General features: G+C 34.9%; 1 long non-coding RNA gene across 1 annotated transcript in view; it reads left to right on the forward strand.

Moving 5' to 3' along the window:
• Positions 1–16,236, forward strand: part of LOC138702740 (uncharacterized) — a 256,014-nt gene extending 239,778 nt beyond the window's left edge. The window contains exon 3 of the long non-coding RNA XR_011332890.1: positions 16,194–16,236. This is a non-coding gene — a long non-coding RNA (uncharacterized lncRNA). The remainder of the gene's footprint in view (positions 1–16,193) is intronic.
• Positions 16,237–17,108: the final 872 nt, after the last annotated feature.

Genomic DNA, 17,108 nt, shown 5'->3' on the forward strand with positions numbered 1-17,108 from the left:
ATCTTGTGAACTATGAGGTCGGGATGTTAATTGATAACTGAGAAATGCTATGGACATGTGGTTAAACAATCTCTCTCTTGTGAACTATGAGGTCGGGACGTTAATTGATAACTGAGAAACGCTATGGACATGTGGTTGAATATCTGTCTTGTGAACTATGAGGTTGAGATGTTAATTCATAACTGAGAAACGCTATGGACATGTGGTTGAATATCTGTCTTGTGAACTATGAGGTCGGGATGTTAATTGATGACTGAGGAACGCTATGAACTTGTGGTTGAAGAATATTTTTATTGTGAACTATAAGATCTGGATGTTAATTGGTGACTGAGGAACACTATGGACTGGTGGTTGAAGAATATCTGTCTTATGAACTATGAGGTCTGGATGTTAATTGATGACTGAGGAACACTATGGACATGTGATTGAGGAAGCTATGTCTTGTGAACTGTAAGATCAGGATCTTAATTGATGACTGGGGAACGTTATGGACTTGTGGTCGAGTAATTTATGGCTTTTGAACTGTCACTATAAGGTCAGGATGCTGATGGTTGACTGAGGGAAAATATGGACATGTGATTGAGAAAAACTGTTTCTATAAGGTCGGGGATGCTAATTTATGATCTTGAAAAGGTAGACCTTTAGACCTGTGGTGGAGAAAGCAATTTCTTGTGAACCATTAATTATAAAGTCAGGATGATAATTGATTACTGAAGGACAGTAAGCGAAATACGACCTAAGTTTGCCCAGAAGTTGCTTCAATCGTAAACAAGGTTCCTTTACATGTTGAAAATGTGTGACACGGAAGCCAACCTTCACTTAACTTTTAACGGGAGTTAAATTATTGACTTTTAAATCTTTCGCTTCCGCTTGGGTTTGAATTCGTGAACTTGGACTCTTTTTGTTGAGCATAGTACGCTCTCGATCACCGAGAACGTGTGACTGAAACTGTGTAGTTGAGTTTATTATGCGAGGCAAAGGAAACCTTTGGTATTTCATCTCGAGTACACGGAGTGAAAGGGATTAAATTATTCAGCCGTGGAGGTACTTATACATGCATTCGTTGTGTCGATGGCGATAATTTCTCTTGTGTGGCGTGCAATGCCTCCTGAAAGAGAATGAACACGACACAGATAGAAACATTATTTGATTGTTTATGGTTTTATGTATTTTTGGATGATCGTTCTCTTTCCTCGTACTTGCCAGTGTTGTTTACATGACTCGTAATTTGAATGTACTATAAGTTGTCTGGTTCCTATGCAAAAGAAAGTGTTTGCCGCATTGAAAAATGATCACAAACCAAAACTTCATGTTGAATAATTAAACGTGTTTGTAGGAGTGCAATTTGTACAATATTGAACATTATTGGATCATTAACTAAATATTCGTGTCATCACATTGAAATAAAAGAGTTAAATCAAATATACAGGGTGAATCGTAAGTAATGTCATTAATTTCAGGAGGTTATTCTTTGAGATATTTCAAACAAAAACGTTTAAAACAATTTTGCTCGTTTTTGCTTCCTTTTCGAGATAAAAATTGTTTTATATGAAATATTTCATTGCGTGTTTTGGGAAAGATATGGATTTAATTCCCAATATGCTCAGTCAGTTTAAGAGAGCAGTGATTGAAATAATTTTAGTTTTGTCCTTTAAATGTTTAGAAATTTGATCCGAACAAATGTAACATTGTAAAATTCCTTTGCAGAATGAAAAGATACATTTGTTTGTGTTTCATGTAAAGCAATTTTTAACACTAAATAAAAGTAAAAACGAGCAAAATTGTATTAAATCTTTTTGTTTTAAATATCTAAAACAATAACCCCCTTAAATTAATTACATTACTTATATTATTTTGATCTATCCAAAATATAACTGCCTGAATAAACATTGATTAACTATTTACAATGAAATAAGAGAAGCTACATAGTGTCTTCGCAAAGACGTAGAATTGTTTTTTTTTTTTTTTTTTTTTTTTTCACTTATTGAAAAAATTGATCTTTAAAATTAAAGTTAAAGGGCCATATTCATAGAAATTCTTAGCGCGGGCTTCCGGTGGATGATCGGCGAACTAACATTTTTCGTATTCATAAACCAGTGTTAGCAATATGATATGATATGAATCCTGTACAAGTAATCAGTCGATAGCCGGGGCTAGTTTAGCACGCTCGTAGCTCGGGCTAGCGAAATGTCTATGCATAGCACCCAAAGTGATTAAAATTTAAACGACTATCGTCCAAAAATAGTAAGCAATACAAATGTGTTAAGTGCATTGACATAATCTCTGAAATAGAAAACCTCGACTTCTCGTTTCTTCATACTTTTCCTCGAATCTGAAATAACCCACTTACCACTATTTTAATGGTAATTGTAATTCGTGTTGACACCTCCCTCTTTGAAGTTACCTATTTAAGCATTTGAAATGCTGGGTAACTTTCGGTACTGGACCTCGGACTCATTTCACCGGCATTATCACCTTCATCTCATTCAGACGCTAAATAACAGAAGCTGTTGATAAAGCGTCGTAAAATAAGCTACTAAAAAAAAGAAAAAAGCATTTGAAGATTCGATTTTCGTATTTGAAAGTACCGTTTTCCATACTTTCAAGTTATCGAAAAATTCCAATCATTACTAATGATAAAAATCACCTCAAGACATTCGCATAAGGTCTGGCGTGGACAGGAGGACGACCGGTGGACAAATGCACGACGCTTTCCATCAAGAAGCTCTCAAAGAAACTCGATATGGCGTCGGAGTTTGTGGGTCGACATGCGCGTTATACAAATGGCTCGGAGGTACGGCAAGAGCGCTGCGTTGGGTGGGTTGCCTGCCCGCAGGCGCCAAGTAGCGTTGTAGGCCTACCACCAACCAGTAGTTTCGCACTTGTCTGCACTTGTGATCGGTTCCAATAAGCTTATCGGAATGACAGATAGTTCTTGCTCCACAACTCTTACTATGCGGGCGATTAAAAAGGTAGGAGACGCGTTAATTTCTGCTGTATTTGAAAACTCTCCTTTATAGGATGAAGGAAAGAAATGTCGTTGCAATACAAATGCAGTTGATAATTTTTTCTGAGAAAGGAGCAAATAATTATTTATTGAATAAGAACGATGAACAAAGGCCTATAAGACGGTCATTTAATATTATATTAATACAGGGTCCGGCGATTTTATCCCTAACACTATCAAGATATTTTTGTGACGTGGATTACATATATTGGCACAGATACGTAGATGACATACTAATACTATACAAAGGAAACAAAAGACAGATCCAAACCTCCATCAACACATAAACAAAATAAACCCAAAGCTATACTACACATTATAAATTGAAAACAACAAATCCATAAATTTTCTAGTCATCATAATAACAAAGGTCGACAACAGACACACATTCAAAGTCTATTGAAGACTCACAACAACAATAACACACATAAAAACACATCCAATCACCCAACAAAACATAAACAAGCTGCATTCCGAACAATGGTACACAGACTACTCAACATACCAATGAACCAACATCATTACAACGAAGAGCTAAACACAATCAAATACATAGCACAAGAAAGCGGATACAACCCTAACATAATAGACAACATAATACGAAAGACAAAACATAATCACAAAAAACGTAAGAATACAACACAAACACAAAAAAATACATCACACTAACATACGAAAACAAAAACACACACACGATTGCAACCTCATTCAAGAAATTAAATTAAAACATCGCATACAGAACAAATAATACTCTACAAAAATATCTCAACACACAAACAACACAAATACAACCACACTGGCGTATACAAACTCAAATATAACCTGCAACAGCTTCTACATAGGACAGACAGGCAGATCATTTCAAACACGTTACATAGAACACATCACAGCCATAACAAAATTACAAAACACTTCCTCATATGCAGAACACGTCACAAATGCTAACCACACCTACAGAGACATCAACACAGACATGGAAATTCTACACATCCAACCAAAAAGCCAGAAACTAAACACACTAGAACAATACGAAATATACAGACACACAAAAACTCATCCAAACGAAATTCTCAACACACAACTCAATTTTAGAACACGCTCACTCTTTGACTCCACATTACACTACACAAACACACTCTCACAGGAAACAAAACAAAAGGCGCCAAGACCACCAACAACCAGTTCTGATGATGGCCAATAACAGACCGAAACATGTTAATCAGGTACAGTAAAATTTAACACGAAAAAGGCATATAATACATATTCCGAAGTGATACAATGTTAAAAGTTGTGTAATCAAGATGTATAATAAAAATTCGTTGCTAGGGAAACCTTTCTTCATAACATAAAACTATACTGAAGTAGACCCATTACAATGCACTTCTTGTTACTTAGTTACCATTACAGTGCAGTTTTGCGAAGGCTTTGGAATAACATTGCTCCAAATTTCCACTGAAAAATATGTTGTATTTACAATTTCAAAAATGTGAACGTGCAAAAAAAAAGTTGTACAATACAAGTTTGTGAAGTACAGTACAAAATCTCGGAAATTGAAAAACTCGCTCTACTCGTTTTTCAAACTTTTCCTCTATTTTGTAAAAAGCACTTCCCACCCTTATGTCGTAATATACTATCTCAATTCTTTTTGGCTTCTTAGACTGGCCTTCCTTTCACATATATTTTTTTGAAATACTTAGAACACTTGAAATAGTAGTTTGTGGAGGCAAGATGTTAACATAACAGCCAGAAATAAAATCGACAGATTTATAAGGAAACTTGTTTTCTGGTAGACGTTACTGGACAAGAAGAATATTTATTCATTGCAATGCATTAAAAACTCACGGAAGATTTAGCTACATATCGTATGACACGACAAATTCTTAATTTGTTTTTGAGGACATACAATTAACATTGCACAATTTTAAACAACGGCATTTTGAATATCTTCCGAAAGAAACTCAAAACAATCATGACAGTGACAGATAGATACTGAATCCGTTTCTAACAGTTACATTCAACTGGCCGAAATTTAAACAAAGAAAATACTTATTAAAATATGTGTTTACTGGTGAAAGGTTAAAAGTATAATTTTTTCATAGCCTAGATTAGTTTTAGATCAAAAGAATATAAGAATACCTCGAGCTTGCAAAAGAAACTCTTACAGTTTTGATAGCATTTGCAAACTCATATTTATGCAAAATACGTCTCCAGTCTATGATTTCCATCAAAACAAAAAGCGAGAAATCTTCTTCAAATTGGAAATGATAAAATTGTGTGCATATTGGATACACAGCGAAGATTTGAGAAGCTACTTTCTCAAAAATCCACCTTCCTCTCTGACTACAACGTTGCAATCTATTCGCATTATTCAGTGGCTTGAAATTAGAGGTTTTTAATTGAATTTACACGAAAACCGTCCACGATATTGAAATACGTCGGAGGACTAAATGATTATTTATTAAATTTTCTATTGACGTGAACAAAAATCACGATTCTGCTCGCAATAGTTACCGAATAAAGGGGTGTTAAACATTTGGGATTTTTTTCTGAGAAAACTATGAACTTTCCACTATTACGTTTTTTTGTTACATACAACATGAACTATTCGCTCTGAAAATCTGCAGGGTTATTTCAAGTCCACCCTGTAATGTATTGAGTACACCATGAGTGACGTCAGACGTTAATGTGAAAACGTTACCATTTTTATCATTTGTAGCTCGAACATAAACAATATCGTCTTCAAAATAATAATTCTAAAGTGCTCGGGAAAAGTGATACAAGTCAAAAATTTTAATTTTACAGGAGAAGGAAAAAAAACTGTCTTCACACTGGTTTATGTCGATTTGATTTTCTTCTGTATGAATTATTGCAATGGGAGAAATACTTATGTCTCTTTTCCCAAGTGAGCAGATGTTCCGTAAGTTGTCAATAAATTAATAAAAAATGTTTGTGGAAACTGACTTATGCCACTTTTCCCAAGCACTGCAGAATTGCAACTCTCTCTTTGTAATCATGGACGTGATTACCAGATTCACCTGCTTTCAGACGCGCCCTCTGTGTTCTTCGGTGCCGATCGTCTGCGAACTGGCAACCTAGTGTACGAAGTCTACTGTATGCCAGCGCAAGTCGACGCCACCGATTCCCTGCGCCGGGCAACGTGCAACTTCCCAAGTGTTTCGGAAATTAATTTCTTCTTCCAATCCCCTCCTCGCGCCTCTTTCTTTCATAAGTTGCGCTCTTTTTCCTTCCCTGGTTTATTATGACGTATTTCTCAATATTTATTGACACCATTAATTTCCTTTGTTTTTATTTATTCCTTGCAGTTTTGTTATGATTTAAACGAAAAGAAAATGTGCAGCCCTCTCTCTGCCTTTCCAGAACTGAAGGCAGAATTTTCATGAGTGAATTTAGTATGCAGGCGCTATATTATTTAACATGATTTAACGAAGTTTACTTAGCTTTTAAATAAGAAACAGTTCATTAAACAAGAATCGAACTTCAGTTTCATTTTGATCAATTTATCCACACCAGTGCAAGATACACAGCAATTCTATACCTTTTCAGTCCCAATTTCGGAAAATGTTGAATTACGTTTGGGAAAAGATGTACAATATCGAACAATGTAATTGAGGTGTTCTCTGGAACAAGAACTTGGCTTACTTATTTACAAATGTTATTTCAATGTACCGAAGTACATATGATATTTCCATGCAGATATTCTGCGTCATCATACGATGAAAGAGTAATGGAACGGAGAAAAATTCTCTCCGGCGCCGGGATTTGAACCCGGGTTTTCAGCTCTACGTGCTGATGCTTTATCCACTAAGCCACACCGGATACAACCCCGACGTCGGACAGAATTATCTCTGATTGAGTTCCAACTCTTGGGTTCCCTCTAGTGGCCGCCCTCTGCACTACGTCATAGATGTCTATGAACATAGGACCGAAGTCCACACATGTGCTGAGGTGCACTCGTTATGAGTGACTAGTTGGCCGGGATCCGACGGAATAAGCGCCGTCTTAAATCACTTCGTGATTTACGCACATCATATATTATTACAATGTACCGAAGTACATATGATATTTCCGGCCAACTAGTCACTCATAACGAGTGCACCTCTGCACATGTGTGGACTTCGGTCCTATCTTCATAGACATCTATGACGTAGTGCAGAGGGCGGCCACTAGAGGGAACCCAAGAGTTGGAACTCAATCAGAGACAATTCTGTCCGACGTCGGGGTTGTATCCGGTGTGGCTTAGTGGATAAAGCATCAGCACGTAGAGCTGAAAACCCGGGTTCAAATCCCGGCGCCGGAGAGAATTTTTCTCCGCTCCATTACTCTTTCATCGTTATTTACAAATGGCTTTTAAGGAACCCGTAGGTTCATTGCCGCCCTCACATAAGCCCGCCATCGGTCCCTATCATGTGCAAGATTAATCCAGTCTCTATCATCATATTCCACCTCCCTCAAATCCATTTTAATATTATCCTCCCATCTACGTCTCGGCCCTCCCAAAGGTCTTCTGCCCTCTGGTCTCCCAACTAACACTCCTTATGCATTTTTGGATTCGCCCATACGTGCTACATGCCCTGCCCATCTCAAACGTCTGGATTTAATGTCCCTAATTATGTCAGGTGAAGACTACAATGCGTGTAGTTCTGTGTTGTGTAACTTTCTCCATTCTCCTGTAACTTCATTCCTTTCAGCGCCAAATATTTTCCTAAGAACCTTATTCTCAAACACCCATAATCTCAGTTCCTCTCTCGAAGTGAGAGTCCAAGTTTCACAACTATACAGAACAACCGGTAATATAACTGTTTTATAAATTCTAACTTTCAGGTTTTTTGACAGCAGACTACATGACAAAAACTTCTCAGCCGAATAATAACACACATTTCCCATATTTATTCTGCGTTTAATTTCCTCCCGAGTGTCATTTATATTTGTTACTGTTGCTCCAATATATTTGAATTTTTCCACCTCTTCGAAGGATAAATCTCCAATTTTTATATTTCCATTTCGTACAATATTCTGGTCACGAAACATAATCGTATACTTTGTCTTTTCGGGATTTACTTCCAAACATATCGCTTTATTTCGAATAAAATTTCCGTGTTTTCCCTAACCGTTTGTGGATTTTCTCCTAACATATTATTCACGTCATTCGCATAGACAAGAAGCTCATGTAACCCGTTCAATTCCAAACCCTCTTTGTTACCATGAACTTTCCTAATGGCATATTCTAGAGCAAAGGTAAAAAGTAAATGTGATGCATCTCCTTGCTTTTGCCCGCAGTGAATTGGAAAAGCATCAGACAGAAGCTGGCCAATACGGACTCTGATGTACGTTTCACTGAGACGCATTTTAATTAACCGAACTAGTTGCTTGGGCATACCAAATTCAATAAGAATGTTATATATAACTTCTCTACAAGAATTTGGCTACAAAATCTTTTTCGGAAAATGTTCATTTACATCCAGAAAAAGGTATACAATTTCGGAGAAATTTATTGAACAAGAATTTAATTTAAAAATTTTGAATTCGAGATATAGAACATTAAACATTCTAGATCTGATGCAGCAGCATTGCGCAGAAAGACATTCAGATGTTTCTATAGTGCGTTCCGGAGTTTAGAAAATGCCTTTGGTTATATTGACATATTTTTAGAATACAGTGCATCCTCCTCTTTGTAATATAACTGAAATAAGTTATTTACCTATTTTCTAACGTATATAAAATAACAGAAGTAAATTTATTCCATTTATTTTGATTATTGGAAATACAATAAAATATTTATAACTATTTATAAGCAATATAAAGATCTTATATTTGGAGCAATGTTTAACTACAATAGGCCTGTTTAGATACCGTACATTTCTGTTATTTTATATTCGTTGTGAAATACGTAAATAAGTTATTTTAGTCCGGTAAGAAGACGATTACTTTGTACCCAATAGTATTTTCTGAATTCAAAACGACCTGTAAGGACATTGTGTTGGAAAAAAATATAATATTTTGTCAGGAAAGATTTATGTTATTAAGGATTCAATATATGCCCGAAATGGAAAAACGACCTAACTTACGTTAAGTTGTTATTCCGGGGAACGCTACATTATTAGTTTCGGTAGTAGTAGTAGTAGTAGTAGTATTAGTAGTATAAAGTTCGGAAGATATAAAGTTAATTTCAGAAAAAGCAAATTCAATTTCGGACAGGGTAAAACTAATATCGGAAAATTTTAATATTATTGAAATTATTTTTACTATTTTTTATTTTGAATAATATTGAATTAAATTACGAGTATATGTTGTTGCACTAAAACAATATAAATTGAGGGGCTATTAAAACTGACATTTTGGTAAATATACATAGCGTATAATATGGTATCTTACATTCTGCGTCTAATGTAGTAGTCAGTTTTCCAACATCTCGATAGATGCAAGAAGTATACAGATGTTGCTTCTCTGGTAACTATACAAACTGTTGCATGTATAAATCTTTATCCAAGAGGACTACAATAGGCTATTTAGCCCTCTTATGTTATCTACCTAATAACTTCAAAACACTAGAACGTCACTTGCCATGTTGTACGCTCGAGCCCCTCATTGTGATGATGGCAATAATTATTGTCATGTAAACGAATATTGTCAATAAAAGTTGTTCTTTGAATGTCTGTGTACCTACAAAGTGATTTATATAGAACTAACACATTTCTTTCTTTCTTTCAAAACGAATTATGCTAGCCACAATTTGTTATACCTCAGAAGTAGAGTATCTTTGGGAGATTACCAACCTCTACAGCAAATGTTGAAAATCCTTTATTTATTCGGCTGGAAATTCAATTAATGACTAGTTTTTAACGTCAAATTAAGCAGGAGTTTTGATCCCCCGTCATGAGATGCGCAGATGTTTATTTTTTATTCTTTATTTTTGGCAGCTGTTTTCGACATTTCGTTTTAGTCACTGAAAATGCAGTACACATTAAATCAACTGCTCTACCTTGTGAAGCAATACTGGATTACGAATTCAATTACAGCTACTCAAAGGGCATACCAGAGAGAATTTAGTGTTCGTAATCCCCTCAAAGAAACACAATACTGAGACTGGTAAAGAAATTGGAAACAACTGGATTTATAAAAGATTTTGATGACAAATATACAGAACATTGACTGCTGGATCACATTCTAAGGCTGCTTTTCACTGCCTGCCCAAACAACGCTTATGCGCGAGTTAACGCTAGGTGGCAGGTAGTGACTTTGCATATACTGATAATGTTAATACCTACGTGCCCAGCTAACCAGTCTCCGTTTCTGATGGAGAAGATGGTCACACTTCATTTACGTACTTATGTTACACTAAGCAATATTCTTGTTAAGGCAAGGGTCCACGTGACCTGGAACTTGTGATGACATCACCAATAAATAAATAAATAATGTTAATAACGGCGGGCACTGCCTGCCACCTAGCGGCAAAATAACTTTGATTGAGCAGGCAATTTACGCAGCTATAGGATGCGATCCAGCAGGCAGTGATACAAAATAAAGAATAAACATTTGCGCATCTCGTGACAGGGAATCAAAACTCCTGCTTAATTTTACGTTAAAAACTGGTTATTAAGTTAATTTCCAGCCGAATAAATAAAGAGTTTTCAACATTTGCTATAGAGGTTAGTAATCTCCCAATGATATGCTACATTTGAGATATAACAAATTGTGGGTAGCATCATTCGTTTTGAAATGAAGAAAAAAATAAATGTGTTGGTTCTATAGCCTATAAATCACTCTGTACAATATTTCTGTTTCCTTGAGAGTATATGGAGAATAATTTTTATTTTAACATTTATATAATAAAATTATGTATATGTAGTATTATTACAGAGCTTAAAAATGAGAAAAACCTTTAAATCCTAAATTGACTTCATTCTTTTCTGAGTTTAGTATCATTGAGATTAGTTTGTCCAAAATTGACATTGAAAACGTACAGTTGTTTTTATCGCAATGAATATAGGAAGCACGCTCTACTGCACGGTACATACGCAAAGGGCATTCATTACAAGCTGCTCTTATGACTGTAAAACGAAGATGAATTGACAACCGGAGGCTTCAGTGTTGACACGGGTATATTTAACAAGGTTCCACAATATACGTATATCACTCTGTAATTGCAAATAACATCTTGTGTACAATATCCAGCGTAACTTTCTTCCATGAAGTATCACATAGCCATAACTCCAAGCCTCAAAGCTGTCCATTGGCAACGAAACAAAATGTCAACATAAGCGAGAGTCTATATAAATGATGAAATAGAGCAATGTATACGATAAACGTGAGGCTGTAGATTTGGAGATGAAATATACAGGCCTACGGACATCGCCATAAACTGTTTTATAAGACTATGGCAGTACCCGTGTTGACATATGGAAGCGAATCATGGATAATTAAAGAACGAGATAAAAGTAAATTACAGGCTGCAGAGATGAGGTTTCTTCGCAGAGTAAAGGGATGTACAAGAAGGGATCTGATGAGAAATGAGGATATCCGTAAGGAATTAAATATATACAACATAAACGAAACATTGAAGATTATAAAGAAAAGTGGAAAGAACACCTGTCTCGAATGGATAACAAAATAATTCCAGTACTGATACAACAGTACCAACCTAAAGGCAAAAGAGATGTCGGACGTCCTAGGAAGAGGTGGAACTGAATAAAATGTGAAGACGGAACAGGCACTAAGCCTAAACCATGAAGTGAAGATGATGATGATGATGATGATGAAATGACGTTTTCATTAATATCTCTTGAACTATTAGTGCTACTTAATTGCAACGAATATAATTGTCATTTTTAATTCATCTAATTTAATTATTTCAAGAATATAAACTTTGTACCATTAAACATATGTACAAATCTCAACAGATGCCTCGGAAACATATGTAATGAAAACACACATTCCTAGAGTTTTCACAAGCCCTGTATTCAGGTATGAAACCTGCAATTTGTCGTCATTCTGGAAGCTTCTAAAATAAAATAATATTTCGCACCCATGTTCTCAGTGCGCTGGAACAATCTCTCTTACAATGTAATAAAACAAAAAAATACTGAAACGCGTTCATTAAGGCCTGTTAACAGATGTAAATCCAAACCAATTTTTTTTATAAAACAAAATAATACTCGAACGCGTTCAGTGATATTAAGAAATAAAATTCGAAGCTAATTTTTGAAAATATAATATTTTTTAAGTAGAAGTGGGGGGGAAAAATATTGTACGCAATTCGGGATGTAAGTAGATTTGACCATTTTCGGACTTAATTGCCGTCCTCGCTAAAGCTCGAGCGCAAATTTATCCTCTACTGGTAACTATTACTTAGTGGCATAAGTAACTATTCCTATAGGTAAAAGTTTTACTTACCAAACAAATGTAGCCTATACAATATTAAAAATTAAAAACATATTTATTTAAATGACGGTCATATCTCTTAAATAATAATAGACCCAACAAATAATTTTTAAACACAAAACAACTATATATACCAAAATCAAACAGAGATTCTAAAGTTAACTTTAAGTAGGTTTAAAAGAATAAAAATGAAGTCTACAGACAATTTTTTTGTTCCTCCAGTAAAGTTTGGCTTTCGTGAGATACAAGATTTTCATTCCTAGCCGACTATAGACTATATTATTTAGGTTTTTCAACATTACCCACGTTTTACCCTTAGGGTATATCATGGGATATTTAAATTAAATTTACAGTTTAAAATATACAAGATTAAACTCAAAATCACAATTTACAGTTGATTAGTTAGTGTCTTGTAAATTGTCATTTATAAAAGTTATTGATAATGTTACTATGTCTTCAGCATAGTTATATACAAATATAGTAAGTAAATAACTTGTTTGAAAACTTTGTTTCAAATTGAAACTCTACATGACATAATCTCTCACTTAAACATGCTTCTCTTTGTGTGGGAGGTGTTTTAAAATACAGCTGCTGCAATGTTTTATACAACTTACGAATAATATGTAGTCATTAAGCTTCTGTTTATGTGGCTTTTGTATGATCTGTGCAATTAAGATTACTGCATTGATTTTGTTCCTCGATATTTCAATGCCATCTGTTCCCTTTGATTCCCCTCACAGAACGTTTCCTGCAGGTATGAAATGAAACTTCTGATAAGTTACTTCCTTGCCTCGAACTTCTTGGGTTCTTGTCACGGTGTCTTAGAAATTATAATTGCAATGCAGTGACACATCAACAAATAACTGACAGCCCCAATGATGGGTAGGATTAGCAAACAGAAATTCACAATCAAAAATATGGAAAGAAAAACTTAAATACTTATTCCAAGCCCTGGATTCTTAGGTTCAAACATATTCTGTTGCTATCTCGCTACCTTTGAGATCTTTTTTTTCTCTTACCTTCTATTGTATGAACCAGCAAATAATATACTTAAATTTTATAGGACCTAAAAGACCTATTCATAGGTTATCTCCTAAAATTATCTATTTTGCTTGTCAGAACCTAAAAAGGCCTAATTTGTTGTATTTAACTTACACATCTGTATTTTATTTTAAAGTATAAGTGAAACCATTGTTGCCAACGTTTGTCAATGACAATTCCCACAAAGGCATCTAAATTTTTCCTTTCGGGTTTGCTATCGTCTTTTGATTGAATCCGCTACGGCGATCATCGCTCAGCGCTCAACGTCGGCTATGCGGTTTCCTTATGCAGCGAACATCGCCGTCTTTTTCTGTAGAGATTAATCGATTTCTAAGAATCGACAATCAGTCGATCGAGGACATCGCAGATTAATATGGATTATCTCCAGCTGTTTAACAATGAACTTGAGTATTTAGAAATTGTTAAAATGGCTTTAAATAGGCAAAAAAATAATGACTATTACTTCTTGAGGAAGAAGAATGTGATCGAATTAAATATAATGTACACCAATAGACAGAAGTCTCAAACCAATTATATGTTTAAAACCAGACGTACAGAAGGATGTTTCAATGCACTAATTTGTAGACATATACTTAGGCCTACTGATCAAATTAAATTCAAAGACTATTTTACACTTACCATAGAGCAGTTCAATTTTATTTTGTCTTTAATTGAAAGTGATGTGAAGAGAAATCCTACTTCATTTGTTGAAAAACCATCAAGCGAGAAATTGTCTATTACTTTAAGATAGGCCTACCGGTATCGTAAAATGATATTGCAATTATTATGTTAAAAACAATTATTCATGTTTATTAAATTCTATAATTTTCAGAAATGTGTAGCTTCCCTCCGTCTGCTTGTTACAAACCTAATACTCGACAGGTGCAGGAGCAATACTAAGGAAACTGGCCACATAGGTAGGCTTCAGTAGTTCATCCTAGATCTCTCGCATGTTATGTTGGTAAATTAACATTTGAGTGGGGCTACAACAGTGCATTAGAATATATGTATAGGAAGGCATTAAACGATTTTTATTCCGGTATTGAAAATACATGTGGCTGCAGACTAATACTAGGTCCTTGTTTATCAATATACAGTATGTAGCTAAATCTCACAGAAGTCAGTGAAGGGAAAGAATATTGTGCCCTCTTTGTTTTAGCTTTTCTGGAAAAATACCTGTATTTTCCGAGCGAGCAAATGATGTCAACAAAATAAATTACATTGTTCGTTATAAATTGTAGTGGTTTCAATATTCAAGCTATGGCCAAGCTATTTAATTGAAATCTAATGATAAGACACACTTCATTTGAATTTTAAAATAGTCTCAAGTAGGCTAATTAATTAGACCTACAATACTGTAATCGTCGTTATTAAAGGTTGAAATTTCATGGAAGAGATTCTCTTTTCACCTTGTTTAAACATCCCTGCTTAAAAACACTCAATTCGGCATTTTTATAACCACTGTCATTAAAAAGTTAATTTGTAATATTGTTTTTCTAATGTACCTATTCGCGTATTATCCTATCTCGAAAACAAGATACTTTACCACTCTTCCCTATAATTTCACCAACTTCCTTCCACAACATTTATTTTTTATGGGCATCTCTATATACTTTCGAACCCATATCATACAGGCAGGATGACTGGAAACAAAATTAATTAAAATGTCATTTATTGTTGAGAAGTTCTAAATACACGTTTTGAAGCCATATTGCTTTACCGTCATTCTTTTGTTTTCTGAATGTACGACGATCATCGCTCTCAATTTGAAGTCAAATCAATCCAGAGCGATGAACGCTGACGCACATCGCTGCAGCCAGCGATGAACGTCGTAAAGAAACCAGCTGCGTATATTTACACGTAGAGCTAATCGAGCGGCGTTGTTCGCTAAGCGATGATCGCCGTAGCGGAACCATAGCTGAAGGTGTAACTCGGGAAGATTTCAACATGTTTTTGTGGAGATTTAAAATTATTTTTTAAAAAATCCTAAAACATGGGTTGAAAAAACCTAATTTTAATGTTTTAAACTTAAAAATCCAGGGCTTGACTGTTCATACATTATGACAGACTGAAACTAACCCTACTCCATAATGTACTTACAGCTGAAAACTAACAAATAATAATTATTGTTGCAGTATACGACAGATAATCAGTGCTGCCAACCCGATTCTTAAAAACCCGCTATGAAACAATGCAGAAACCGCTAAATTGATATATTGACAATGTAAAATGAGATTATTTTGCCGCTGTAAGTGCAAAAAAATCCGCTAAATCTCTATAACGGCAAACAGAAATTTCATAAATTTTACCCGCTAAAGTAACACTGAAAACCGTCAGATCTAGCGGGAAAACCGCTGCACTGGACAGATTACCGGTAAAATTAGAAAGCTGTTAACCGGCACTGACAGAATCTCAACAATGCTTTAATTTAAAATATATAAGCAGTATTGATTACCATGTTACATGAAACTTATTTAAGCAAGCGATTATTGTAGCTTTTGTGTTAAATATTGTTGTAGGATGTTGCTTTTTCCAAGTTTACCAAGTGTCAAATAATTAATTCGAAAATCCTCGGTCTCACTTGATTATCACCAATTCAGAAGACGATGAATAACCTCACAGTTGGTATAGAGCCGTTAAATAATATACAGAAGTTTTTAACTAATATTTAAAATTGTGTATTCTGTTCTGTTCCAATATATATGAAACTACTTTTAATCACACTTCGTATTTCTTTTTCTTTCAGGGTCACACGTTGCATGTTGCATCCGCTACCAATATGACATAGGGTAAGTACCTACCTACTTTGTTTTTACTCTCAAGATTGAATTTATATCATAATTTTTTTTTACACACAAGAGTGTGAAAATAGTAATATGCGTTACAAGAGCGGTATGTTGAAGGTTTCATGTTCGAGGAAAAGTTTGAAAAAGCGAAACGTAGTTGAGCTTTTTTAATTTCCGAGAATTGAAAGAAAACATACCACTCGTGTATCCTACATTATTTTGTGCGAAGATCGTTTATTACATACCTGAAAGAGGAATTTCTAATTAGTTCCAATGAAATCTCCATCTTGGTTTCTGTTCAATGACGGCAAATATGCAAAACAAAATATCTGTCTTCAACATTGTTGTTTTAAAATGTTTTCTCTGTTTACTATACTCCAGCAGGCCGTGATATACGTCTGTCTTTTTTTCCCCCAGTCTATGATGAGTCTGGAATCTTGTTGATTTTTCACGGCTTCCTTAATGTTACTTGCATCACGAATGCAGTAACTTTAGTGGAGTTGTAGAGTTTACTTAATTCTTGCAAATATTTAAAAACAATAATTAACAGTGCAATTTAGGTGAAATTGCAGTGGTCAGTTTCCAATTTATAATTATTACTATATTCAACGTCTCTAAAAATAATATGTTAAAAGCCTAAAGCAGTAAAGTCACTTAAGCGGTAAGAAGAGGGAAATTGTTATGTGTGTTAGGTTGGGAATACTGAATGTGGAATTTTAGACTTTCCGCGGATTGGTTTTGTGCGGAAACCAAGCAAATACGCACGATCTCGCACAAAAGTAGAATATAATCAGCTTCTTAGAGTTCCTGTGTACGTACAGAAAATGAAGAGATATTTTTAGAGACAAAATGGGAGGGACGTTTAATGAGTGTTT

Source organism: Periplaneta americana, chromosome 7 (genome assembly GCF_040183065.1).
Source record: "Periplaneta americana isolate PAMFEO1 chromosome 7, P.americana_PAMFEO1_priV1, whole genome shotgun sequence".
NCBI lineage: Eukaryota > Metazoa > Arthropoda > Insecta > Blattodea > Blattidae > Periplaneta > Periplaneta americana.